This window comes from Macaca fascicularis, chromosome 5 (genome assembly GCF_037993035.2).
Source record: "Macaca fascicularis isolate 582-1 chromosome 5, T2T-MFA8v1.1".
In the NCBI taxonomy this organism is placed as follows: Eukaryota; Metazoa; Chordata; class Mammalia; order Primates; family Cercopithecidae; genus Macaca; species Macaca fascicularis.
In genome coordinates, this window is record NC_088379.1 from 17,543,161 (window position 1) to 17,568,638 (window position 25,478).

Genomic DNA, 25,478 nt, shown 5'->3' on the forward strand with positions numbered 1-25,478 from the left:
TGGTCTCACCTCCCTCATCCCAGCTGAGGTAAAAGGACTTGCCTTCCTCCTTCTCCAACTTACTTAGTCACCTTCAATTTTCTGTCACGTGCATAATACCCTGTTAGGTACTTGAGGGTAGGATACTGATCTAGTGATCTAATTCTTTTCTCCAAAACACTGATGAGATTGTGTTAAATGTGTGCTAAGCTTATGACAGAGACAGGAAGAATTATTTTAAAAACTCTTTGGAAAATGAAATTCTGGTTCACTTGACCCAAGAGATTGGGTCACTTGAGTTCCGTATGTATATACACTCAGTAGCTTTGTTCAAAAACAAAACTGAATCTTTCTCATGCTAGAGCCGGAAGAGCCAATATTCTACTCAATAATGCATTGATTTTTCATGTAATCGTTCTAAAATTTCTTCTCTGCTTCCACTTCCTTTTCCTTTGTTTTTTCTGTCTTTCTTCTTCCATTTTTGTCTTTTCATTAAATCCAAGTTGTCTCATGAGGTTTGGAATTCAAAATATCGATGTTTAATCCAGAATTACCCCCATTGGTTTCTGAAAATAGTCTTTATTTCAGCTGATTTACAAGGAACTGTTGACTTCATGGGTTTGTTCGAAACTGACACTTGCCTTGCCTTGTAGAGTCTGCCAACTCCTTGCAACTGCTCAAGCACTGTTAGCATAAAGAATGATTATTTTATGTAAAATAATCAGAATATCTTTAATAGTCATAGGTCAATGACAGGAAAAATGGTAATTTGGGGGAATGGGACTGAGGCAATCCAGCAATGATTTTTATTTTATTTTGTTTTAAAAAAAAGTGTTAAAACTGAAAACATATTTTGCCAACCACCTCCTCCCTTGCCTTTTTGAAAGTCCATATGTTCTTTAGGGGAAAATTGAATTCAGCTTCATTTGAGTCTTTGCAAAATTTCATAAGTGTTATTTGATGTGCAAAATTTCTAGGTCTTCAGAAATCAGACCTAAAGTCAACTGCTTGGATGAAGTTCCAACTGCATTTTCTCAACGCTTTGAAAAAAATATTTGAGTAAGATTCAAAAGTTCAATCCTTTTCTACTGCTAGTTGGCAGCAGATTCACACACTGGGAGAGTGTATTTACACATTGCTTATTTTCTGGTAGGTGTTAGGAGGTCATAAATTTTGTTCATAACCATTTTTATTCAGTATTTAATAAACAAGTTTTGCTTTGAACCAGCAATGGCATGTTGTAGCTTTTGTGATTCCTCTTTCTCACAGGTGGAGTGGGTTCATTTTCTTAGTAGGAGAATACATTGCTCTATGTTTGTTAAGGAACTTTGAGAGAAAATAGCCAATTGAAGGTTGTCAAGAGGAAAAGAGCCTCGGAAAATTTATTTTTACTTATTTTGAATTCGGCAAGAACCTGATTATCTCAGTGGTTGAGTCCAAATTAGGATCCAGTTCAACAGGATAAGGCAAGTTTGCTGAACAGGGGGATGGGGTACCTTGGAATCTAATCCTTTCCCTTTTCACTATGTTACTGTGTGACCCTCATGAAGGCGTTTCTTTTTTCCTCCTTGGGCCAGAGTTCTCTCATTTGAAACAGAAGAAAATAGACCATAGCAGTGTTTTCAAGCTGCGTTCTTCAGAGCCCTGTGGTTCCAAAAATTGCTGTCTCCAGAGTTCCCCAGCTTTTATATATAAAAGATTTGCAAAAAAAAGAAAAAAAAAAAAAAGTAAAACAGAGTAAAACAATTCTGTGGCTACAAAGAAAGATAGAACAACTTTTAATCAACTGTACTCATTTAGATTTTTAAAAGTTTTTTTTTTTTTTTTTTTTAACTTAGTATGTAATTACTAATTCTCATCATGGGTTTTAAATGACCTATAGGAACTAATACCTGGACTTGAGCTTTGGAAATAGAAGTTTGATTTTACTTGTTGACACTGATCTGTTACATCCCAGGGATACTAGCCTTAAGTTGTTCCTCCGCTGTTTAAAACGTACTACTGGGTTTTAAAAGTGGCCTATGTAATAAGCATCTTGGTCAAATCAGGTGGCAGTATCTCCTACAGCTGAAAATGAATAACTTAGCACTAGCAATTCCACACTTAGATAAATGCCCGACAGAAATGCACATATATGTACATCAAAAGACATACACAAGAATGTTCATAGCAGCGCTATTTGTAATAACTCTCAACTGAATAATACCTAAATTGCCACCAAGAGCAGAATGGATAAATAAATTTGTGTTGCATTCTCACAGTGGAAAATTATTCAGCAATGAGGATGTTGAATCTACAACTACCCACAACAAAGATAAAATAATACATCCTTATGAATAATTTAGAAAATGCAAAATCAGGCAGAATTAATCTATATTATGGGAATTTCCGATTATAGATACTCCTGTGGGAGGAGATGAAAACGTGGGAAAGGTTAATGAATAGGGGCTTTGGGGATGCACATAATGTACTGTTTCTCAACCTGGTGCTGGCAACATGTGTGGTCAGTTTTTGGAAATATATTAAGCTGTACAAATGTGATGTGCACCTTTCTGTATGCAGATTATATTTATTAAAATTTAAAAAATTCCTCTAGATTGTCTACTAAAATCTGCATTCCAAAATTAGCTAATTCAAAAGAAAATACTGTTATCAGTGTTGGTACTACTTTATTTTTATATCATGGGAAAAGGGCATGAGTTAAATATTAAGGTATTAAGTTGAAATAATAGTGGGCTAAAGGGGTTTACCTAATCATGTAGATGATTACCTGCCACCTTTGGTCACAGTGTTTCAGCCATTTGTAAGCTTGGAAGGTGCTGGTTGATACTCTTACATCACTTGATACATTTTCCTTTCTTCTTATTGACTGTTTAAAACTCAACTCTTAGAGTTTTCTGTTTCTCCTCATGAAGGATAAATTGCTACAGAAATTTCCCTCATGCCATAAACAGATATAACTGAGAAAAGTATATGAACTAATAATTGCCAGGCATTGGACAACAGGCAATACAAGACTGTGATGCATGGGAGAAGGGAAATAGACATGGTAAGCCCTATGATTGTCTCAGTTTACTCTTTAAAAGGAAAAATTGAAACAGGATCAGTGGCCTTACTGAGTTGAGGAGACAAAGGTTGTTGTTCAGTGTTAATGAGGTAGCTAGAATTTGAGGGGCAGAGTACTGGAGAGGAGGGAGATGGAGGGAGGGAGGGTAGGGCGTAGAGAGAAAGAGAGAAAGAGAGAGAGAGAACCTGAGACCTACAAAGTGGCTCCTCTAGTTTGAATGAGTACTAATATGTGTATGCATGGGAAGAAAATGCCTGAGACAAAAAAAAAAAAAAAAAAAAAAAAAAAAAAAAAAAAAAGAACCACTGGAAACTGATTGGCTGAAAAATTTCTGAACGTCATATGGGGTTGAGAATAATTTGTATTTCCATAAGTCATAACTTGTTATTCTAGGGCTTGTGGTAGAGTCTTCAGAAAGGTCATACCTTAGTAGCCCCAGAATAAAGGCTGGTCTGGACCTGACATAACAAAACTTAAAGGCAAGCATTGTATGATTAAATTTCCTCTTCAAGTGACTTAGATTGGGTGCTGTGATAGGTTGAATAAAGGCTCCCAAATGTATCCATGTCCTAATCCTTGGAAACTGAATGTTACTTTGTGTTACAAAAAGAGACTTTGAAGATGTGATCATGTAAAGGAGTATGACATAGGAAGATTATTCTGGATTATTTGGGTGATGCTTAAGAGGAATATTTTACTACAGAAGAGGAGAAGGCAACATACTGATGAAGTAGGGATTGTAATGATGTGGACACAAGCCAAGGAATTCTGGCAGCCATCAGAGGCTAGAAGAAGCAAGGAGTGAACTCTCATCTGGTTTCTCCGGAAGGAACCAGGCTTGCTGACATCTTGACTCTAGCCTTGTAAGAGTTATTTTGTACTTTGACCTCCAGGACCATAAAAGAATAACATTGTATTGTTTTAGCCATAAAGCTTGCGGTGATTTGACACAGCACCAATAAAAAACTAATACAGAGACCAAAAGAAAATTCAGCAGTGTTTAAAGAAACGATTAAAAAAAAAAAAAAAAAAAAAAAAAAAAAACTAAAACAAAAACCAGAACTCAACAATGTAAGTCACAATGTCTAGCATCCAATTAAAAATTACTAGGTATAAAGAAACATAAATATATGACCAATAACCAGGAAAAAGTAAATCAATCAATAGAACATATCCCCCAAATCAGAGGATGATGAAATTAGTAGACAAGATCCTTAAAACAGCCATAAATCTTCTAAATATGTTAAATAATATAAAATTTTTGAAAGCTTGAATATGATGAGGAGGAAAGACAGAAAATAGACAGAAATGAAACTTTTAGAGATCAAAAATATATCTATAATGAAATACTCACTAGACGGGTCAAACAGCAGATTAGATATTACAGAAGAAAATATCAGTGAATTTGAAGACATGACAATAGAAACTACCTAAATTGAAGCAGAATGAGAAAAATGGGGAAAAATGCTGTCTCACAGTGAGCTGTGGAAAAATATCAGGTGAATTAACGTACATGTAATTGGAGTCTCAGAAGAAAAAGAGGTCAGAAAAAATGATTTGCAGAAATAGCAAAATGTTTCCAAATTTGATTAAAACTATAAACTCATAGATCCAAGGAGCTCAAAAAACCCCAAGCAGAAAAAATATACTAAGAACCACACCAAGTTATATCAAAATGAAACTGTAGAAAATCATCCATAAAGAGAGGAATCTTAAAGGCAGATAAGAGAAGATGACATATTACACCCAGAAGGACAAAGATAGGAATGACAGAACACTTGTCAGAAACCATGCAGTGCTGAAAGAAAAAACTGTCAACAAGAATTCTATGCTAGTGATAGCATCTTGAAAAATGAAGGCAAAATAATTACTATTTTCTGACCTTCAAAATCTGAGAAATAATTTATCAGCAGCAAATCTGCACTATAAGAAATGTTAAAGAAATTCCTCAGGCAGAAGAAAAATGAATACAAATTGAAGTTTGGATCTACAGGAAGGAATAAAGAGTGCCAGAAATGGCAAATATGTGGTTAAATAGAAAATATCTTCTTTTGTTCTAGAATCTTTTTAAAAAATAATTAGCTATTTAAGAGAAACAACCAACCAACCAACTTCCAACTTGAGCCACTTGGACATACCTTATGAACACATTTCTGCAAAAGAAGGTGTTCCAGCTACCTTGGTTGAGAAGATAGATCCAGCTTGGTAAGTACTGTATAGAGCTGCTGTGTGAATTGCATGTGAGGAAAATTAGCTCCTGTGCTTCTCAGATCCTCTGGCTATTGGTGCCACACAATGGAGCCATTGGTGCCCAGAATATCTGGGCCAGGCTTCTCATTAAAAAGCTACTATCTATTACTGTTCAGTCGTGTTTCTGTACAAACAGTGTCCAGGGGGCATGGCTGGGACCCTATCTGTAGCAGGAATGGAGATATTCATCAGGTTGAGAGAGAATAATGAGAAGTGATGCCCCAGTGGAGACCAGGCCTTTGTAGCTTGTCTAAAATGAAGTCACCAAAGACCACACATGGCCAAGGCAGAGAGGAGCTGATAAGACAAATGATTCAAAAGACTTGTTAAATATTGATAGGGCTTGGAATTACTTCTGTTTGGAAGAGTAGGTAGCTATGGTGACTTTTTATTTGGTTTCTGTGGCTGCAACTTGGTGTCAGGAGAATTTAAAAGTATACCTTCTATTCTACAAAATGTAAATTAATTTATGGTGATGGAAAGAAAATCAGTGGTTGCCTGGGGATGGTGGTAGGTGGGCAGGGAAGGATCAGAGGAAGCCACTTCAATGAGGTATGAGAAAACTAACTTTTGGGGGAATAGACATGTTCATTATTATCCTGATTGTGGTGATCATTTCTCAGATGTATACTCATATCAAAACTTATCAAGTTGTGTACTTTAAACATAGGCAGTTTGTTTTTGTTAATTATAGCTCAATAAAGCTGTTTGCTTTCTTATTCAGTTTACTTAAGTAATTAATATTCTATCCCAGAGTTGGCTGTTTATGCTTTCATTTCATCTTCATGCAGGGTCCACTGTTCTGGAATTACACTTGGTATCATACTGAAAGTTGCAAGCATTCCAGATGGTGTAACTGACATGAGAGACAAATCATTCATTCAATTTAGGGATGTCAGCGAGTTCCAAAAGGTGAGGGGAAGTTTTTCAATGCTTACATGCGGAAAGGCAGCATCTCATGTCCAATTTTCTGGTCAGGTCTCTATCCAGAACTCTTCAGGTACTCACATCCTCATGTTCTCAGCATCCAGCTGGCTAGATCTCACCTCCTAGTCTCTACTCTTCGTTGAACTAGAATGAATATATGCAAATCACATGCAAATGAAGAACATTTACACATTTAATTATTTACCAGTTGAAGATGGAGCTGTTTAATTTTTGTTTGTTTGTTGGTTTGTTTGTTTGTTTGTTTGAGGCCAGATCTGTCTCTGTTGCCCAGGCTGGAGTGTAGTGGTGCAATCTTGGCTGACTGTAACCTCTGCCTCCCAGGCTCAAGCTATCCTCCCACTCCAGCCTCCCTAGGACCTGGGACTACAGGCATGCACCACCACACCAGGCTAATATATTTTTTTTTTTTTTGTATTTTTTTTGTAGAGATGGGGTTTTGCCATGTTTCCCAGGCTGATTTCAAACCCCTGAGCTCAATCAGTCCTCCCGCCTCTGCTTCCCAAAGTGCTGGGATTACAGGCATAAGCCACCATGCCTAGTCCTGTTTAATTTTGACAAGATATTGCAATAATAAAATATTTCATAGTTAAACTTAAAATTCACTTGCCAGAATAATATCTTTTTATTAAAGCATTCATTCTAACAAGGACAGAGTTTTTTTTTTTTTTTTCTTTTTAATTCATATTGCTTACTTTCTGCAGAATGTGAAACATTGAAAAAAGGCGGGGACTTTTAAATTAGACAGGCTAAATTCAAATCTTTCACAGGCAAAATCTGTAATGGGGCATAAACTGTTGAAATTTTCTTCCCTGTAGTTTCCTTAAGTGTGAAATGAGATAATGATAGCTTTCTTACAGGTGTTTTTGTCTGTTGCTGGTGAAGATTAGAGATAATGTGTGTCAAGTGTCTCTAGCACAATGCCTGAATGGACACAATAAACAACAGTGGACTGTTTGTAAACACAAGCAGATTTCATGGCTTTTTGAAAATCAGTTTTTAAAGATAAAATTAGACTAGGAAATTTGATTCCTGTTTTTCCTCCTGCCCTCCACTCAGTCCTAAATTCATACCTATTACAATTTCCTTAATTCTTTGTCGCTTGATGAGTGAGACATTAATTTTAACTTTCCTGAAGTTAGATTGTTCAGAGGGCGTCAGAGGGCGAACTCTCTCTCTGTTCTCCTCCTCCACTCTAAAGGTGTCATTTTCCTTTCCTTTGTTTCCAAGCTAAGACAAAAATCTTAGCTATGGGAAGTATTTATTGGGTGCCATTTAGACAAATATAAGAATCCGATTGAATACTCTCCATGACTGTCGGTTGAAACTAAACACGGAGTTGCCATGGATACTGGTTGCTTGGCCTCTGCTCCAACACATGAGAGCCTTTTTAGTTCAACAATGTGCAAACCACAGATGTTGCCATGCATTGTATTCATAATCAGCTTGGCTCTCTTAGCAGAAGAATATCTTGGGTTTGTTTTAGCAGGGAGGATCCACATTCTCAGATGGAAAACAAAGTGCCCTGTGCCCTGCATGGTGTCTCCAGGTGTAGGTGATAACTTCTACAGGCACAGTTTTCATCTCTCCCTCTGCTTCATTTAACCTAGATATTCTTGTTTTGATATTTATTTGGAAGGAGAATCTCTACTGCATATTTTCTAAAACACTACAAGGGCATCTGCTAGAAAAATTATACATAGCTTTGGGTACAGAATTTAAAACAAGGCATGATCAAAGAAGAAAGACTGCAAGAAAATCCCGGGTTCCGTGTGAAAGCTGGAGTGGAGTCACAGCAGAGAGATCCCAGGTTGACACAGAAAGTTCTGGCTTTGCCACTCATCAGCTGTGTGTCCTTGGGCAAATTAAACAGCATAAGTCATAGTTTCCTCATTCTACTGGCTCTTCTACTTGTAAGGACCCTTGCAATTACATCCAGCCCATCTGGATAATACAGGGTAATCTCTCTAAGGCCAGTTGATTAGCAAGTTTAATTCCATCAACAATGGTAATTCCTCTTTGCCATATAACAAACTCAAATCTTCTGGGGATCTAAAGTTGTATATGGACATCTTTCGGAGGGAAGAATTACTTTACAGTGCAGTGATGCAAAAGAAGTTTTGCATTTTCTTGCTGCCACAAATGCCTGTATCTTGTTCATTAATTCCTTTCCCACTGTTAGCAAACGGGGCAATTCTAATGACCTATTTTAGGTTTTTTTAGTCTCTTTTGATAAATGTTCAGTTGAATCACACCCAGGGCTTTTTTCTTCCTTTGGAGATTGATTCCTTTCTTTTTTTACTCTTGTTTAGTATCTGAGCATTTATAAGTTTGAGTGACTTCATGATGGTGTGGACAGGAGAATGGGTATTTGCCTCTCAGGGAGACAGTGCTGAAGGATATCGGCGAGCCCTTTCTTCTACCCTTTCTCTGTACAAACACTCAACACTGCTAAATTTATTCTGCCCAGGCTGCCTAGCCTAACTACAACTGTGAAGCGTTCTCCTCTCTTCTAATGCCTATGATGTGTTAAAATAAATTTATACTATCGAGCATTAACCTGTAAAAAAAATGCTTCTAGAAATAATATGATCTTATCAGGAAGACATTTAAATGTTTTTTGCATAGAAATATTTTTTTGTAAGAAATATTTTCCTTGCTCACTGCCATCCAGTTAGAGCTTGATGCCTAGGGTCCACAATTATAATCTTTTTTCCTTAAGCCTTCTCTAAAACACTGGATATTTCATGGCTAAAACAATAAGATTTTTTGCCTTGTTGCTGCAGTAGAAAATTATGCAAAACTGGACAATATTTACAGGAAAAAATGTTTATTCTCCTAAATAAATATTTTGGTTATTATAAAGAGAAGGGATATCTAATTCTTTCATTGAACTTAAGTGATCACAAACCTACTTTAAGCAATATAATCCAAACATCTCTATCCACCCATTTTTGGTTGTCAAGAACAATTGTAAGTAAGGGAGTTGCCTCAGTAGTATTGTGGAGCACTCTTACTTGATTTTTATTCCCTGTTTAGCTGCTTTGCTGTGAACAAGGCATCATTTATTGCTATCTATAGGCATACCTCACTGTGGGAGGAGAGGTGAACATGAATATATTTCTAAGCCAGTCCTGGGTAAAATACGTGGTGAGCAAAGTTTTCTGATTAGTGACTCAGGTTCTTCTCCTCTAATCCCCACCTAGTGATGAGACAAAGGTCAAATTTGAAGAAGATAATGTTATTGTTCATTTCAGCACTGGGACAAAGAGGCAGTGATTCAGGTGGTGGAGGTAGTGAGGGGAGGATGAAAACTAACCTTTCCTGAAGCATAATAGTATGATGTGTTAGACTCTCTCACAAGTAGGCTTAGTTTATCCTCCCTATAACTCGGTGATGGTAGTAGTGCTATTATGGACATGGTGATAGTGACTGGCTGTTTCTCTTTTTTATACTCCCAACATTCAATCCCTTGCAAGTTCTTATGATTTCTGTGCATTTCTAAATACACCCCTATAGTCAAAGTCACGATCAACTCTTACCTGGACCGCTGTAACAACTCTTCTGACAGCTCTCTCTGTCCCTCTGCTTCTATTCCTTACCCCTTCAATGTATTTACACATATTTAGAGACATTAGTTATATCATATCATGCCTTTAATTAAATTCCCCCAGTGTCTTTTTACAGAACTAAGTATAAAAATATAACTCATCAGTCAGGAGAAGTTAATTTCTTTAAAAATGTTTATCTTTCTCTCTTGCTGCACATCAATTGTGGGTCTACTTGGGGGCTCTGGTCATCATTGACTCTCAGGAGCCTCGACTGATGGAGGCTCCATTTTGACCCGGACTGCTGTGATCTCTGAGGCAAAGCAAATAGATGAGGTGAATCCTGTGCTGGCTATTGAAAGGCTTCTGCCTGGAAGTGACTCATTTCTTTGGAGTCTCAGTTTTGATTGGTCAAAGCAAGTAACATGACCTCACTTGCATTCAGTTGGGTACAGACAGCTATCATGTCACATTTCACTGAAAGAGAGAACTAAAAAATTGTGGGCAGTCTCAATGACCACCACAGACATCCATTATCATAATTGACAAGGTTTTATTTTGCTCTGATGCTCTCCATTTTTTTGGATTTCAGCTTCTTTCATCATCCTTGCGATTATGGGTTGAGGTATTTTCACTAGCTGTTCCCTCTGCCTGTAATGCTCTTTCCTGCAGTTCTTGGCTTGACTAGCCAGACACAAAAGGCTGTGTATTGTAGGAGTCGATCCATGTGAAATGTCCTGAAAAGGCAAATTTGTAGCAACAGAAAATATATGAATAGTTGCCAGGAATTGAGGTTAGGAGGAAATATGGCATGACTGCTAGTGGGTACAAGGATTCATTTTGGTATAATGACAAGGTTCTGGGATTAGACAGTGGTGATGGTTGCACAATTCATGAAAATACTAAAAACCACGGAATTGTACATTTTTTAAGGGTGAGTTTTTTAAGGTCCAGTGAATACTTTTATTGTATGCTTGAGATTTACAATGATCAAATCAAACAATGTGAAATTGTGTCCTCCTTTTGGTCTTTTCATTAAAAGGACTTGAAAAAATAATGATGCATCAGCATTTGTGTTATATATAATACAAATATAAAAAGTCCATTCAATGAGTTTGTAAATTAAAGCCAGAAGATGCTTACTTTACATTTTTAATAACCCCCACACATCTAATACCTCAAACCAAGACTAATTTGAAACCATGAAAATAGAATGTTTTCCTATCTAAACATAAAGAGTAATAATCGTGCTATATTGGCATCCAGGCAAGATTTTTCCCTTATAAGGTGTTTGAAATAAGTACTTTTCTTTTTTTCTTTTTTTTTTGAGACAGAGTTTTGCTCCTGTTGCCCATGCTGGAGTGCAGTGTCACGATCTTGGCTCACTGCAAACTCCACACCTCCAGGTTCAAGTGATTCTCCTGCCTCAGCCTTCCGAGCAGCTGGGATTCCAGGCACCTGCCACCGTGCCCAGCTAATTTTTTGTATTTTCAGTAGAGACGGGGTTTTTCCATGTTGGGCAGGCTGGTCTCAAACTCCTGACCTCAGGTGATCCACGTGCCTTGGCCTCCAAAGTGCTGGGATTACAGGCATGAGCCACCACACCCAGCCATAAGTACGTTTTATTATGAAACTCTTGGCAGTGTTTGAATGAGTCTGGTGGGTTTCTATGTTCATGATTTTTACTTTTCCACATTGTCATGAGGCCTCCTTCTGCTTGTCTCTAACCTCAGCCCCTACCAAGTATCCCTTCCTGCTCTGTGCTTCTGCGACCCTAGACTGTCAGTCCCTCTGACCTCCCAGCAGGTCCCTTGGGCAAGGCTTTTCAGAAGACTTTGCCTCCAGGCCCCTTATGACATGCAATTTCTTGTCTTTCAAAATCCAGTCCCCAATGTCACCTCCTCACTGAGGTCTTCAAAACTATACACAGTAATAATTGTCCTCCCCTACCTCTGCCTCCTTGTCTCATTTTTTTTTTCTTTCTTTGTACCATGTATCACCATCTACAATGATCTCGCTCATTAGTTCATGGACTGATTTTCCATCTGCTCTCAACAGAATGTTTGAGAAGGCCAGAAGTTTTGTCTTTCTTACTCCTGTATCTCCGGAAGCTTGAACTCCACCCAGCACTTCAGAGGTCTCAATAGATATTTGTGGGTAAAGTTATTGAATAAGTACACTTAACAGCATATACTTTGTTAGTTAGATAGACATGGGTTCAATCTCCAACTCTACCACTTACTTGAGATGAGACCCTCACATTCAGCCAATAACTTTACTTCTTTGTGACTCTGTTTCCTATATTTAAAATGGGCACAAGAACAGTGCTATTGTGCAATTTAAAAGCAACAGTGACTATAAAGTAGTTGGTAGTGCACCTATCAAATAGTGAGGCTTCAATAAGTGTTATCTATATGGCAAATCATATTATTAGTTTTATATCATTTCCTTGTAACTCTTAGCTCTGACTAATGGGACAACTTGCTCAGCTTTGTAAATAGCCCTGGATCATATATAATGTATAATTTTGCCACATGTCTATTTGGGGCTTAGAAATGTAATTAGAAAGTTACCTTTTTAAATACTCCCTTAAGCTAGAAACAGTTTTGCTTTAGTTCAAGTAGAGTTATTCAATTTGATTTCTATTTTGATTAAATCAAAAACATATTAAGAATGCCAGATATACATGCTTACTAATTGGTTTCATCAAAGTTTTTTTTAACACCTAAAATTTTTTCAGCTTGAAATAACTCTAAGTTCAGACCCATGTCAAGATAGTGATAAATACCTTTTAACATAAGGATGTCTAGTTGTACATATTTTTAATAATCAAAACATTCCTTGGAAGGAATTATGAGATGTGAGATATTTTGAAGGAAATAGAAATTAACATTAGCACTTGTATTAATCATTTCCCTCTAAATAAATAATAGGGAGGTGGTAATATATGCCCAAAGAAGAGCCAAGTCATTGTGAATTAACGGAAGAAAATGGAAGAGAGGAAAAGTGACACCTGAGTACTCAGGGGATATGTCTGGATAGAAACATTCAAGTACAGCATTACAAAGACCTAGAAGATGCTCAAAGAAGAATAGACAGGGAATCAGAGGACTTGAACCTAGCTCAACTTGGCCACTAGCTCGCTTGTGACCTTGAGCAGCTCTAAACCTCGCTGCCATAGTTTTTCTATATATTAAGTAGATTTAATTCTATCTACTTTGTCTTCTTCACAGGGTTGTGATGATTAAGTAAAATAACAATTGAAGAATTTAGAAAAAGGAAGTTCACTCTATGGACACAAAATGCATCTACTACAAGTTGTGATATGTATTTGGAATAAAACTAACATTTATTGATTCAGTGTTGATTTATGCTAATTGAATCTCTATACAATCCTGAGAGAGGTATCCCCTTTTATGGATGGCAAAACTGAGGCTGAGGAAGGAAAAGCAATTGTAGCAGCTACTAAAAGGCTGAGTCAGGATTCAAGCCTTTAGGCCTGATATGGTTTGGCTGGGTCCCCACCCAAATCTCATCTTGAATTGTAGCTCTCATAATCCCCACGTGTCATAGGAGGGACTCTGTGGGAGGTCATTGAATTATGGGGATGGGTTTTCCCATGCTGTTCTCATGATAGTGAATGAGTATCACAAGATCTGATGGTTTTATAAAGGGCAGTTCCCCAGGACATGCTCTCTTGCCTGCCACCATGTAAAACATGCCTTTGCTCCTCCCTCGCCTTCTGCCATGATTGTGAGGCCTCCCCAGTCCTGTGGAACTGTGAGTCCATTAAACCTCTTTTTCTTTGTAACTTACCCAGTCTCAGGTATTTCATAACAGTATGAAAATGGACTAATACAAGGTCTGTCTGATTTTAAGGTCCATGCAACTTTCCAAGACATCATCAGTCTCATAAAATAAAACAATAATGGAGTGGAGCTGTTACCATCTGTATCAGAGTGCCAGTACTTCCTGGGTGGGCACCCACTGCTGTATTCTGAGGGAGCGTTTTAAAGAAAATGTACATCTCATTATGAATTTATTTTTCACACATATTAAAAAATTAGAACCAATAATTTAATACATTTTTTAAACAATTTAGCAAAATCACCTTCTAGTTTTCTTAGGGCTCATACTGAGAAAGACTGCATTCTGGTGTGGTGTACAAAGGGTGGATATTATTTCACTCCATTTATTTATAAACCCTTACTAATGCTGCCTAGAATTTGCCAATCTTTTGGGGCTTTGTTAGTTATTGGATTTTTTTTGTTTTTACATGAAGACATATATATCCTCAATTTCTTATGTGTTGTTTTTGTGTCTGTTCCTTGATCTTCCTTCCTTAAGTTACTTCATGAATCTGAGTTTTGGTTCTGCTTTGTACTTGGGTAAAGAATGCAGTAGTGAGTGACGGTACCCCTCAGGCAAGGAAGTCCTACTTCACCTTGCAGTGAGTGAATGTTAAGAATTCATTTACAAGGTCACACAAAAATGTGAATTTGGGAAATTCTAGAAAGCAGACATCAGGAAACATATTCTTAGCAGAACACTAGGGGAAAGGAAAGATGCTGGAGATGTACCCAGCCAAAGGGGGCTCACAATGGGAGATAACACTTAACATTCAGAGATTACAAACCTACTGGACCAAGAATAGAATTTATTTCCTCTTTCCTAATCATAATGAATGCAAAAATAAATATGAATCAGCAAGGTAGTATGTGTAAAGGCCAGTGAAAAGTTGGGCTAGGAAATATAAGGTATAGAGATATACTAGAAAACATCCTATATTTGGAATGAAAAGGCAGGGTTTAAGTCTTTGTTGCTGCCTGTGATCCTGCCTGTGATTTTGGTGAAACTTAATTTCTCAAAGTTCTCCTCTATAAAATGGGGATAACAATAACTCTCCTTACTTACTAAATAACTCTCCTTACTAAATAACTCTTACTAAATAACTCTTACTAAATAACTCTTACTAAATAACTCTCCTTACTTACTAAATGCCAGGTACTGTGCAAATTTCTCACAATAACCCTATGAATTCAATATTATCATCTCCACTTTACAGATGGAGAAACTGAGGTTCAGAGAGGTGAAGAAACTTACTTCAAAGGAATCAGTTAATAGCTAGTTGAGAAAAGATCCTAGTCCAGCTTTTATTTTGAAACTTTATACTTTACTGTTCTATCCTGCCCAGAAGGTTGAAGGAAAACAATATTTATAATTGTGTATGAAAAGTTTTCAGACATGAAATTCAAACTATTATTATTCACTCCACTGTCCAGTCTCATATGAATAAAAATGGTTAAACTATTAGGAAATAAAACACACAGCCAGTAATTTCCATTGTTGTTTTTAATGTCATCAGTTTACCAGGGAAGAAAAAATCTCTAGGGAGGAGACTGAGCTTTTTCTGATCGACATCATCTTTGGGTTAAGCCATTGGTGCTTGGAAAAATAGAAATCATAAATATTCATGGCTCAGGGAGCATCAGCATTTCCAGGGCAGCCAAGTTCATACAGCACAGCAATAACTTCCTGATGAAAGGATGGGATCCAACTTCTGCTGCAGTGAGTGGTGAAGCCACCAGAGTGTGCAGGGCATGGTCAGTAGCCTTGTTACCCACATTTTCCTGTGTGAGGTGTAGACCAGCAGATGAGACACCGGGCCTTGTATTCACAGAGGAAAAGGCAGACTGATTCTATTTCTCATCACTCTCCTCTCCTGTCATGTTGGTTCACAAGGTTCTTTTCTGAGTCCGAAGCTTAAAGCCATTTACATGCAAGTAAGCCAGCTGGATAGGACAGACCTGGCATCACATACTAGATGCACAATTCTTGAAAATGCACGAATGTTACCTGAGCCCTGGTTTTTTCATCTGCACCAAGGGCATGATAGCATCTTCCCAGGTGCTTGGGAGGATTTGGTGAAACAAAATGTGAAAAGGATCCGGCATGTAGGCCACACCCAATAGTCAGTCACCAGTGACAGCTGCCATTTTTGGCTGCTTGGCATCTACCTTTCTATTTTGGGAAACATCCCACCTGCCCCATCTCCATTTTTTAAAAACTAGAGTCAAAACCATACATCCTTCCACTACCCGGTAGCAAGAGTTTGCACAGATAACCTAGGCTAAGCCAATCTGATGCTTCCATTCAGGGCTTCGAATTGGAAACAAGTTCGGCAAAGACCAGGAGAGTTTGGGAGACATGCAAAGTGGGATGGTGGTGTCTGTAACGGGTGAGTAGACAATTCTTGCTAACAAAATAGTCATCGTCATTTGTGTTCTTGGCCCCGCGCAGGCCCCTCCTTTCCTGCTACTTTTGAAGTCTGTTTTTTTTGTTGTTGTTGTTTGTTTGTTTGTTTGTTTTTAAAGTCTGTTAAGGATTCTGTGTTCCCTCGCTAAACTTCGAATACCTATTTTTGTTCTGAAGATAGCCAATTGTTTTCTGTTTCTTGTTTTCTGTTTCTTGCAGCCGAGAAGACTGATAAACACACTCTACTCTCAGTAGTGTTATATACATACCTGCACCTCAAGTAATGGGGATATTTAATGAATCACAATTGCCTTTTCTCCACCCTGTAGTCTGTTTTATTTTGGAAAAATATTGACCAATGACACAAAGACTTTATTCCATTGTTTTATTTAATTATAACTATTCTTTTTTTTTTTTTTTTTTTTTTTTTTTTTTTTTTTTTTTGAGACGGAGTCTTGCTCTTTCACCAGGCTGGAGTGCAGTGGTACGAACGCTGCTCACTGCAGCCTCCACCTCCCAAGTTCAAGTGATTCTCCTGCCTCAGCCTCCAAAGTAGCTGGGACTACAGGTGAGTGCCACTATGCCCAGATAACTTTAAATGAGCTACCAACAGGAAAATCTTGGTTTGAGGTTCCATTCAGTTGAATTTCTCTTCTCTTGACAGTAATAATTGTGAGCATTTGCATTTTGCTTGGTATTTTCCAGCGCGTTTGGAAACACACTGCTAAGGCTGGTACTTACCTTAATTCTGTGAGATGAGTGTTCTCCTGATTATCCCAAGTTTAGAGATGGGGTTCCTGAGCTCCGGGAACTGGCACAGGGTCATGCAGTTTGTGGTGGAGCCGGGATTCAAGCCCAGGTTTCCTGATGACAAGCCCCAACTCTTCTAGTAATATTATATTTTTAATGACAGCTATGAGACTTTGCAAAACTAAAACCATAGCCTGAAATTTAATTGAATCAGGGGTGCCCATTCTGCTCAGCAAGCTGGTTTATACTCAAGGAAAACCATCTACCCAGGAGTGTGCGTCTAAGCACTGTGGAGATTGTGCCCAGACAACCTAAGATTGGAGTGTGGATGCTGTCCTTGTCCTACACTGCATGCCTCTTTTCAGCTTAGACAAAATGAATTAGACTGGTGAAATGCTCGCTAAAACTAATAGTTGACTGATGGCTGCCTCTCCCCTCCCCCAACCATTAACCCTGCCTAAGGGAATTTGCTCATGGAGCTACAAATGAGTGAGTGGCAGGCTGGGGAATAAAATGGAGACATCCACAGAACCAGGCATCACTAGGTAATTTTTCTCATCATGACATGGCTTGTGACAGGTGGAGGGTGGATGTGTTTTTAATCTCAATAATTTCCTGGTGACATTCTGCTCTGCAGAGAGAAACGCCTGATGTACACACTGCTGTGGCGTGCATACAGGGTTGCTGAACCAGGTTAACTGTTTCCTAAGATTTCTGTATCAGGGTAACAGCGGTTTGAGTTGATCTGGGAAGAAATCCCTAGCGATGCTCTCGTTAATTCCAGCTAATCATTCTTCAGCAGGAGCACCGAAGGCAGGCTTGTTTCCTCGGTGGGACTTAGATCTTTAAATGCTTGTGACTTCAAGTACTAATGAGCTAAAGGAAAGCTGCCCTACACAGTTTAACCTACTGCTTCTTAAATGACAATCCTCGGGGTCTCTCCTTCACATTCAATCTCCGATAAGCTATTTTATAATTTCCCGATGACAGTTAAATTGAGTCTCCTCATTGGCACAGTTATCCAATTTGCTTCTGACAATTCTGCCTTAAGAAACTTTTGATGAGGACATTGCAAGGTGGCACCTCCAGCAATCCCCATGGGGACATCATGAAAATGAAATATCTGGTTTTTAAAACAAAAAGGAAAGAAATAGGGGAAATTTTTTTTAAGCTTGTCTCTAAATGCAGGGATGGTTTCCCAGAATTCTATATGATTCATGAAAAGTCAGACAGCAGATGACATTTACCCTGCTAAATGTTGATGATTAAGAAGGAAAAGGTTATATCCTGCTTTTTTTTTACTTCTGGAGCTTTCTGCACAAGGGGGTCAACTGGAATGTCTGCGTAAAAGGAATTGCCTGTTTGCGAACAACCGGAGACCAACTCCAGTATTGTTACAATTGTTCTTGATGATGGTAATTACTTTGTGTCCCCCCCTGGGTATGCAGCCTCCCAGTCCCCAGTAGGCAGCTCCCTCCTGGACACATGCCAGCAGCCCAAATTAAAGTGTTTTCTGAAGGGAGCATCTCTGCGTAATACCCATTGTGAATGGTGTCCTTGGAGTCTGGCTGTAGTAATTGAAAAGAAATGAGACCTTTCCAGTGTGTCCCTCTTTCTGCAGCCTCTGCCCCGCCCCTTTCCCAAGACAAAAACATTGTGAAATGCCACACAAGAAGGAAGGATTCATTTTTGTGAATTTGAAAGCTGAAGCACAATAGACTCCCATCCCCCACCCCCAGGAGCTGATGCTTCAAGTGTAACCTTCCTATTACAATTATTCTTGCATGATTAAATAGAGACTGTCCCCCTATTATGCTCTTTGTTGATGGATTAAATGTTCTAATGAGACATTAGACCGTATTATAATGAAGCATTTCTGGAGAGTCAAATTGTAAATTAGGTATGTCTTTGAGGATTACCTTCAATGAAATTTGATTATGTGACTGTTAATTCTAAATAAACATTATCATCCTTTTCATATATATAATCTCATTCGATGCTGACAATAATTTTGTAGGGTAGTTAGCACTGGAATTGTAAATCCAGTATTTTAATTGTGAGAAAACTTCAACTCAGAGAAGTTAAATAGCTTTGTCTAAATCCTCCAACTTACTAAATCCTAGTAAGTGGAACTGAACCATGAATACAGATTTCTTGATTTCCAAAGTGGGATTCTTTTCATGGCATCATCAGATTATTTATAAAGACAATGTACAGAATGTATATTTTGATTTTCACAAAATTCTGCAAATGTATCTCCAAATGCTAAGGCATAATATTGAAAAATTATTATGGTTTTCAGAAGAGAGAGGTTTGATTGAGTTGTACTGTCTTCTACCAAGTGGCCCAAATGCACAGAGGGAGAACAATTATATTACCAAACTCCATTCTCAACAATGTAATTCATATACAAAACTTGGAAGGAAATTAAAGAGGCTTGTTGGCTTCTGTTCCACAACAAACATGGGAAAAGAGATCCGTGTTTGCTTAATGGAAACCTTAATTCAAATTTCTAATTGGGTATAATGAACAAAGGAGAATGTCCCAAATGCTTGAAAACTGTAAACACTACAGTGTTCTCTTAATGATCAAATACTGATTATCTTAGTGAATCTAAATGACATGGGTCTGAGTGCTGCTGGGGAATGCATAATTCCTTTTTTTGTGTTTCCAGTAAACTCTGAGTTGTCTTGGTCAACTGGGGTGGGGCATGGCAGGGTGGGTTCTTCCTAGGAGGACAACCACTTTTCAAAGATTTATAATAAAGAAAAACCTGAAATATGACTTTGATTGAAGGATGTTGACTTTTAAAACTTATATAGAGAAAAAATTATAGTTTATGCTTAATGGTCTTCAGAGACTAAGCCACGAATTTTACAGATGCTGAAGATTAGTTTTGGAACCTATATGAGGGGCTGACCTTAGAGTTTGTATTGATTACTTTTAACTTCTTCGGCAGTTGCAAATTTGTCCAGCTTGATTTTGGAAAAAAAATTAATACTGTTTCAAATCATATCAGGTCTGATATGAAATAAGGGAGTGATTGAGCAGGGCAAGCCCACTTGAGGTCAAGATGAAGTATAACAATGTATGAAGAATCATTTTCTTGTGTGCTTTGTTTACTACTCCTGAGGGAAATTCTAGAGGAGACATTGGAAGTACTTTTGGTGGTGGAAGCATCTTTGAAATAATGCCACTCAGCAGATTTTTTTAAAAATAATTTTTTTTCGGTCAAGCACAGTGGCTCATGCCTGTAATCCCAGCACTTTGGGAGGCCAAGGCAGGTGGATCACCTGAGGTCAGAAGTTCGAGACCAGCCTGGCCAACATGGTGAAACCCTGTCTCTACTTAAAATACAAAAAATTAGCTGCGTGTGGTGGCATGCACCTGTAATCCCAGCTACTCAGGAGGCTGAGGCAGGAGAATTTCTTGAACCCAGGAGGCGGAGGTTGCAGTGAGCCGAGATCGCGCCATTGCACTCCTGACTGGGGGACAAAAGTGAGACTTCATCTCAAAAAAAAAATAGTCTTTTTCTCATTATAAAATTTATATATATACTCATACATATATATATATATATATATGCATACCTATATATGTATATATGCATATGTGCATTTTGCGGTAGAATATTTAGAAAGTGTAGGTATGTAGAAAGAAGAAAACAATCACCAGGATTGTCAAGTAGCCACTACTCACCTAGTGTGTTCTGATTATTTTCACAGATACATATATATGTGTTAGAGAAGAAGTAGAATATCATGTTTGTGAGTTTAGGTGGGAGAGTCAGGGGACTTAGGTTCAAATCCCAGCTTTACAACTTCCTAGCTTTGTGATTCTAGCCAAATTACTTAAACTCTCTAAACTTCCCTTTTCTCATCTGTAAAATGGAGTTAAGAGTTATACTAAACTTGCTGGGTTGATCATTAATTATTTATGTATTTATTCATGCATTCAGCAAATGTTTATCAAGCACCCACTCTGTACCTGGCTCTGTTTTAATCCTGGGACCAAAACAGGAATAGAAACAGTAGGAGCCCTTAACTCAGTGGATGTACTAGAAGGGGGATGTGGACAAAAACCTTATAAATAAATTGAAACATGTTATTACAGTGCTTGCACCAATCCTTGATTACCACTGGCAATGCCAGTAAGGACGGAAAGTGCCTGCACATGCAGTGGCTTGCATTACAGGAGAGGAATCATGAGTTTAGGCAATTCTAATCTTTCATAATGGACAGGAAGCCTGCCTGACCTTTGTTCTAGGCAGAGACATTATTATCTTTATTGTATAGGACAGCAAATACACCTACCTTTTACTATCTTCTGAGTAGTAAATATATACTTGTATTGAAGTATAAATACATCCTTGAAAAGTGGTACACAAAAAAAGGAAGAGAGTGCCTCTACTTGCAAAATATACAGAAGTACAAGAGACTCATAGAAAATTGTCCCAAAACACTTGTTTGAAATGAAAAGTTTTCGGCCCCATCTAGACCTATGGGAACTGAAACTCTATGGGTGTGAAACCCTGAACAATTTGTGTTTTATCAGGCATTGAAGTGATTTTAATGCAGTCAAAGTTGGAGATCCACTACCTGGGGAATGGACTGAGGTCTCACTAAGGAAGTTGGGTAGAAGTGGATGGCAGCTCAGTAGGGCTGTCTCCTGGGGCAGAGTTAGCAGTAGACAGACCAGCATGTGCCTGGGCTCCTGGTCATGGTAATATCACAAGGTGCAGAGGGTGTGGGTAGGACTTCGAGAGGCAGTATCAATTTATAAACATGAACTAACCTAGAAATCAAGATACCAGGTTTTAGCCATTACCTTGGCCTTGTGAACTTGAACAAATAATCCCATTTTAAAGACTTACAATTTATTTTTTTTAAAGTTTGAACAGTCATCTAGTCCTGGGATTCCAAATAGGGATTTTTCTCTTTGACAACTCCAATCCCCTGATATGCAGGGTTTTGAGGGATTTGCAGGTGTCTGCCGTGTAAGAGGGATGGATGTGATGATATTCTTACAGTTGACATATTTAATCCATCCAAATGCCTTATGTTTCTTTAGGACAAGAAAGGACAAGCTATCTATCATTTGCTAGTTGTTAGTTTTCTGTTCTCCATCTTTTTATCAGGGACCACTTCAGCACCAACCTTCTTTCATAAGCCTAATTTCTGTTATAACTTTGAACTGTTTGGTGCGTCATCATTAGGCTACGGAAAAAGTATAGGACATTTGGACTTTTAGGCTATGATTTTTGTATTATAATTCAGCCCAGATCAACAAATTTTGAGGCAAAAGTCTTTGTCAGGTTACTTTCTCTGAAGTCTTGCTTGTTCCCAAACCAAATGGATTTCTTAGTGCATTTGCAATCAGCAATAACTAGAGAGAGGAAAAAAATGCATTTTGAAATAGTTTCCTGAATATCAGTTCAAAGGTTTTGGCAAGTTGGATATATTATTAATTGCCACGCGAAGCCTTAAAACAGCTTTGGAACTCTTAGGATCTTATCTATTTTTACATTTTTAAATTAAACATTTTTAGTCAGTCAAGTACATCGGACAAAGTACAATTTTGATTCAAATTGCAGAAATTTCTTTAAGGTGAATCTTTAATTTTAAGTGGGGCTAACACTTCAAATGAAATTAAACATTAGTAGATAATGATTTTGATCTGTTTCCAAGAAAAAATAATTTATAGCAACAGATTTGTTACGGTACTAATTAGTCATTGCACCAGTAATTGCAATATTCAGAAAGATGAGAAAAAAATACCAAATAGTGGTAACAGTAGCGCAGAGAACGAGAGAGAGGAGTAGATAGGAGAGAGGAAGAAGTATGGAGAGAAAAAGGAAAGAGAGAGAGAGAATATTTGAAAAGCAGTTGTCAGCCTCTTCTCCCTTGACTCCACCCTTGCTAAAACAGTGTAATTTCCAAGGGGCGAGAAGCTGCTTTTCAGTTTTAAGCTAATGCTTTCCCAGAAAATGTTTTCTTTGTTCCCTAAATTATTGATTGGGCTATTAAGGGTCTAAAATGAAACTTTAACTCATTGTTTTAGTCTTCCCAGAGTAACCTCCAGGAACATACTGACTGAGCTGCTACACTGCCACCTGCCTAGTTGAGAAGTGCCTGAGAGCAGAAAGTCAATGCCCATAGACAGCAGTGGCCTGACCTCTGGGCACCTCCTCTTGCACGCCTCGCTTCATGGGGGTAGGGAGGTTGCGAATTTTTCTACAGTATCTTTTCTGGTAAGGGGTACAGAGTCCTTGCCATTACAACTTTAGCAGGGTTGGAAATTGTTGCTGGCCTCTGCTTAGGGGTCGAGAGCACCTAGTTCAACTCATCGTCAGGTCTAGTCACTAAGAAACTGGTGTCCTAGAGGCAGAGGGTACTGAGTTATGAACCTATCAGCCATGGAAGAGTTCTGAAAGTATGGGAGCTGGGCGAATTCTGTAGCTGTAAAAGAGAGAGTCTTTGATACCAGACTCTAAAATTCCAGATTTAAATCCTTTGTCTCCCTCTTAATGGCAGTAGTCTTGGAAAAGGTAATTAATATCTCTGCTTCTCAGTGTTATTGTTTGTAAAATGGAGACGGTGATAAAACAGCGGAGCTACCATGTAGAGAAGATATAATGTAAATAAAGTGCTTAGTCACTTGCCAGGTAAGCACTTCAGCCGATTTGTCATTATTTTAAAACATTATTTACATTGTCATCATTGTCAGAGACAAGACTGTAAGATCCAGCTATTAGTTCACCATATCAGGAGCAAGTCAAAGGATCTGGGAAGTAGGATGTGTAGAAGGGGATCAATGAACCAAGTCTTGGGGAAGAGATAGGTAGAGTATAGAGATCAGAACATTAAGCTGACATTTAATTATCACCAATACCAGTATGGGTCATTTTTTGCTAATTTTTCAGGTGCTACTCTCTTCTATTTTGCTATTGTTTCCAATCCTCATGTCCACTGTATAAAAAAGAAATATCATTTTCCTGTTTTAACTGGTAAGATAAAAGTGCTCAGAACATTTATGTATCAATTGAGGACCCAAATTCTCATTCTAAGGACTGTGACTTTCCAGTGCACCCCCACTTCAGGTGAATGCTCTCTGGGTCACTAGAAATATCTGTGGGTCTGGGTGTCTTTTCTACTTTTTTCCTTCTGTATTTGTCATTATTAGGATTTTTAGCCTCAGAGAGAAAAATTCAGAGGCATATTCCTCACCCATAATCTTCTTATCTTTTTCTTCTCATTTCCCTTTCATTTCCTGGCTCTGGTTTTATTTCGCGGTATTGGTGGATCTTATGGTACCTCTGATTTTATTGTGAAGAAAAAATATTGAAGTGTGTTAGTTAGATATTGAGTGTAGCAAGTCAACCTCAAACAACCATTTCCTGTTGTTCATAATCTGTGGGTTGGCTGGGGATTGGTTTGTCTAGGCTGGGTGGTGGCTGCTGGTGGCTCTGCTCCTTGTCTCTTACCGTAGAACGATCAGGCCAGCCTAGTCATGGTGCAAAAGAGCAAGGGAAGGCACACAGGACTTATTTAGGCCTAAATTCAGCACAGGCACACCTCACTTTCATCTCATTCTGTTGGTTAAAGCAAATCACATGGCTGGGTCAAAAGTAAATGAGCAGAGAGTGCCCTCACTTACACCAAATGGCACTACAAAAGTACAGCATGTGGCAAAGGACATGGAAATAGGGAGGGGTGGGGAATTAGAGCCACTGATGCAATTTATCACAAAGATGTGTCAACCAAGACATCATTTTGAGAATTACTGTTGCCTAGTGGTTTCTCTTTCTCTATGTGACACTGACTTGTGGGTTAGCTCTCTTTTGAGTCCTGACAATCATGGGAAGCAGATGTCTCCCTCAGGCATAGTTGACACTGAGTGTTGCTTTTTCCAGTATCTCACTCTGCACTGTCTCCTGGTGAAACTATAAGCCTTAGGGAAGAAACAGTATCTTCAAACTGTTACATCATAAAGTAGGACATATTTGTGAAGTAACTATGATTTTTTTCTTTGACTCTCCAAACAATTCCCTTAAAGCACTCTATTTCCTGCAGTAAGTTTAGGGAGAATAAGTTTATCAGTGGGTACATTCATAACATAACCTGGTGTTCTTATATTTTAACTGGTATTATAACTCTGTAATCCTTTCCTTGGTGTTATTGTTCTTACTGAAACTTGGCAAGACACAATGTCTTTTGTTAATGGAAGAATCTTAGGCAAAGAATATTCTGATTGGGTAATAGCAGGGCTCTGAAATTGAAATTGGGTAATAACGGGGCTCTGAAATTGAAATTACCTCCTGTCCTTGAGCATGAGTCTTGATCATTACACAGAGCGGGTGCTCATATATGATGACACTGATTGACTTAAAAGTCACTCTTATTTTTGCTCTGCAAGATTCTATCTTTCCAAGGCAGGAATCTGAAACAACTTTGTCTTGAGTGTAAACCATAGGGAATTTCTCTCAAGTTGCTTGCAATCAAATATTGACAGGTTTATGTGAACTGAGATTCTAAGATCAAGGTTCTAAGGCCAACAAATCACAGACACTGAAGGTAGAAGGAGGAGAACAGACTTTTACAAAATACCCACTATGTGCTGCGTACAATGTGCTGGGCTCTCTAGGAACACTTTCTTATAAATTTACATCAAAAGAGATGGATAGC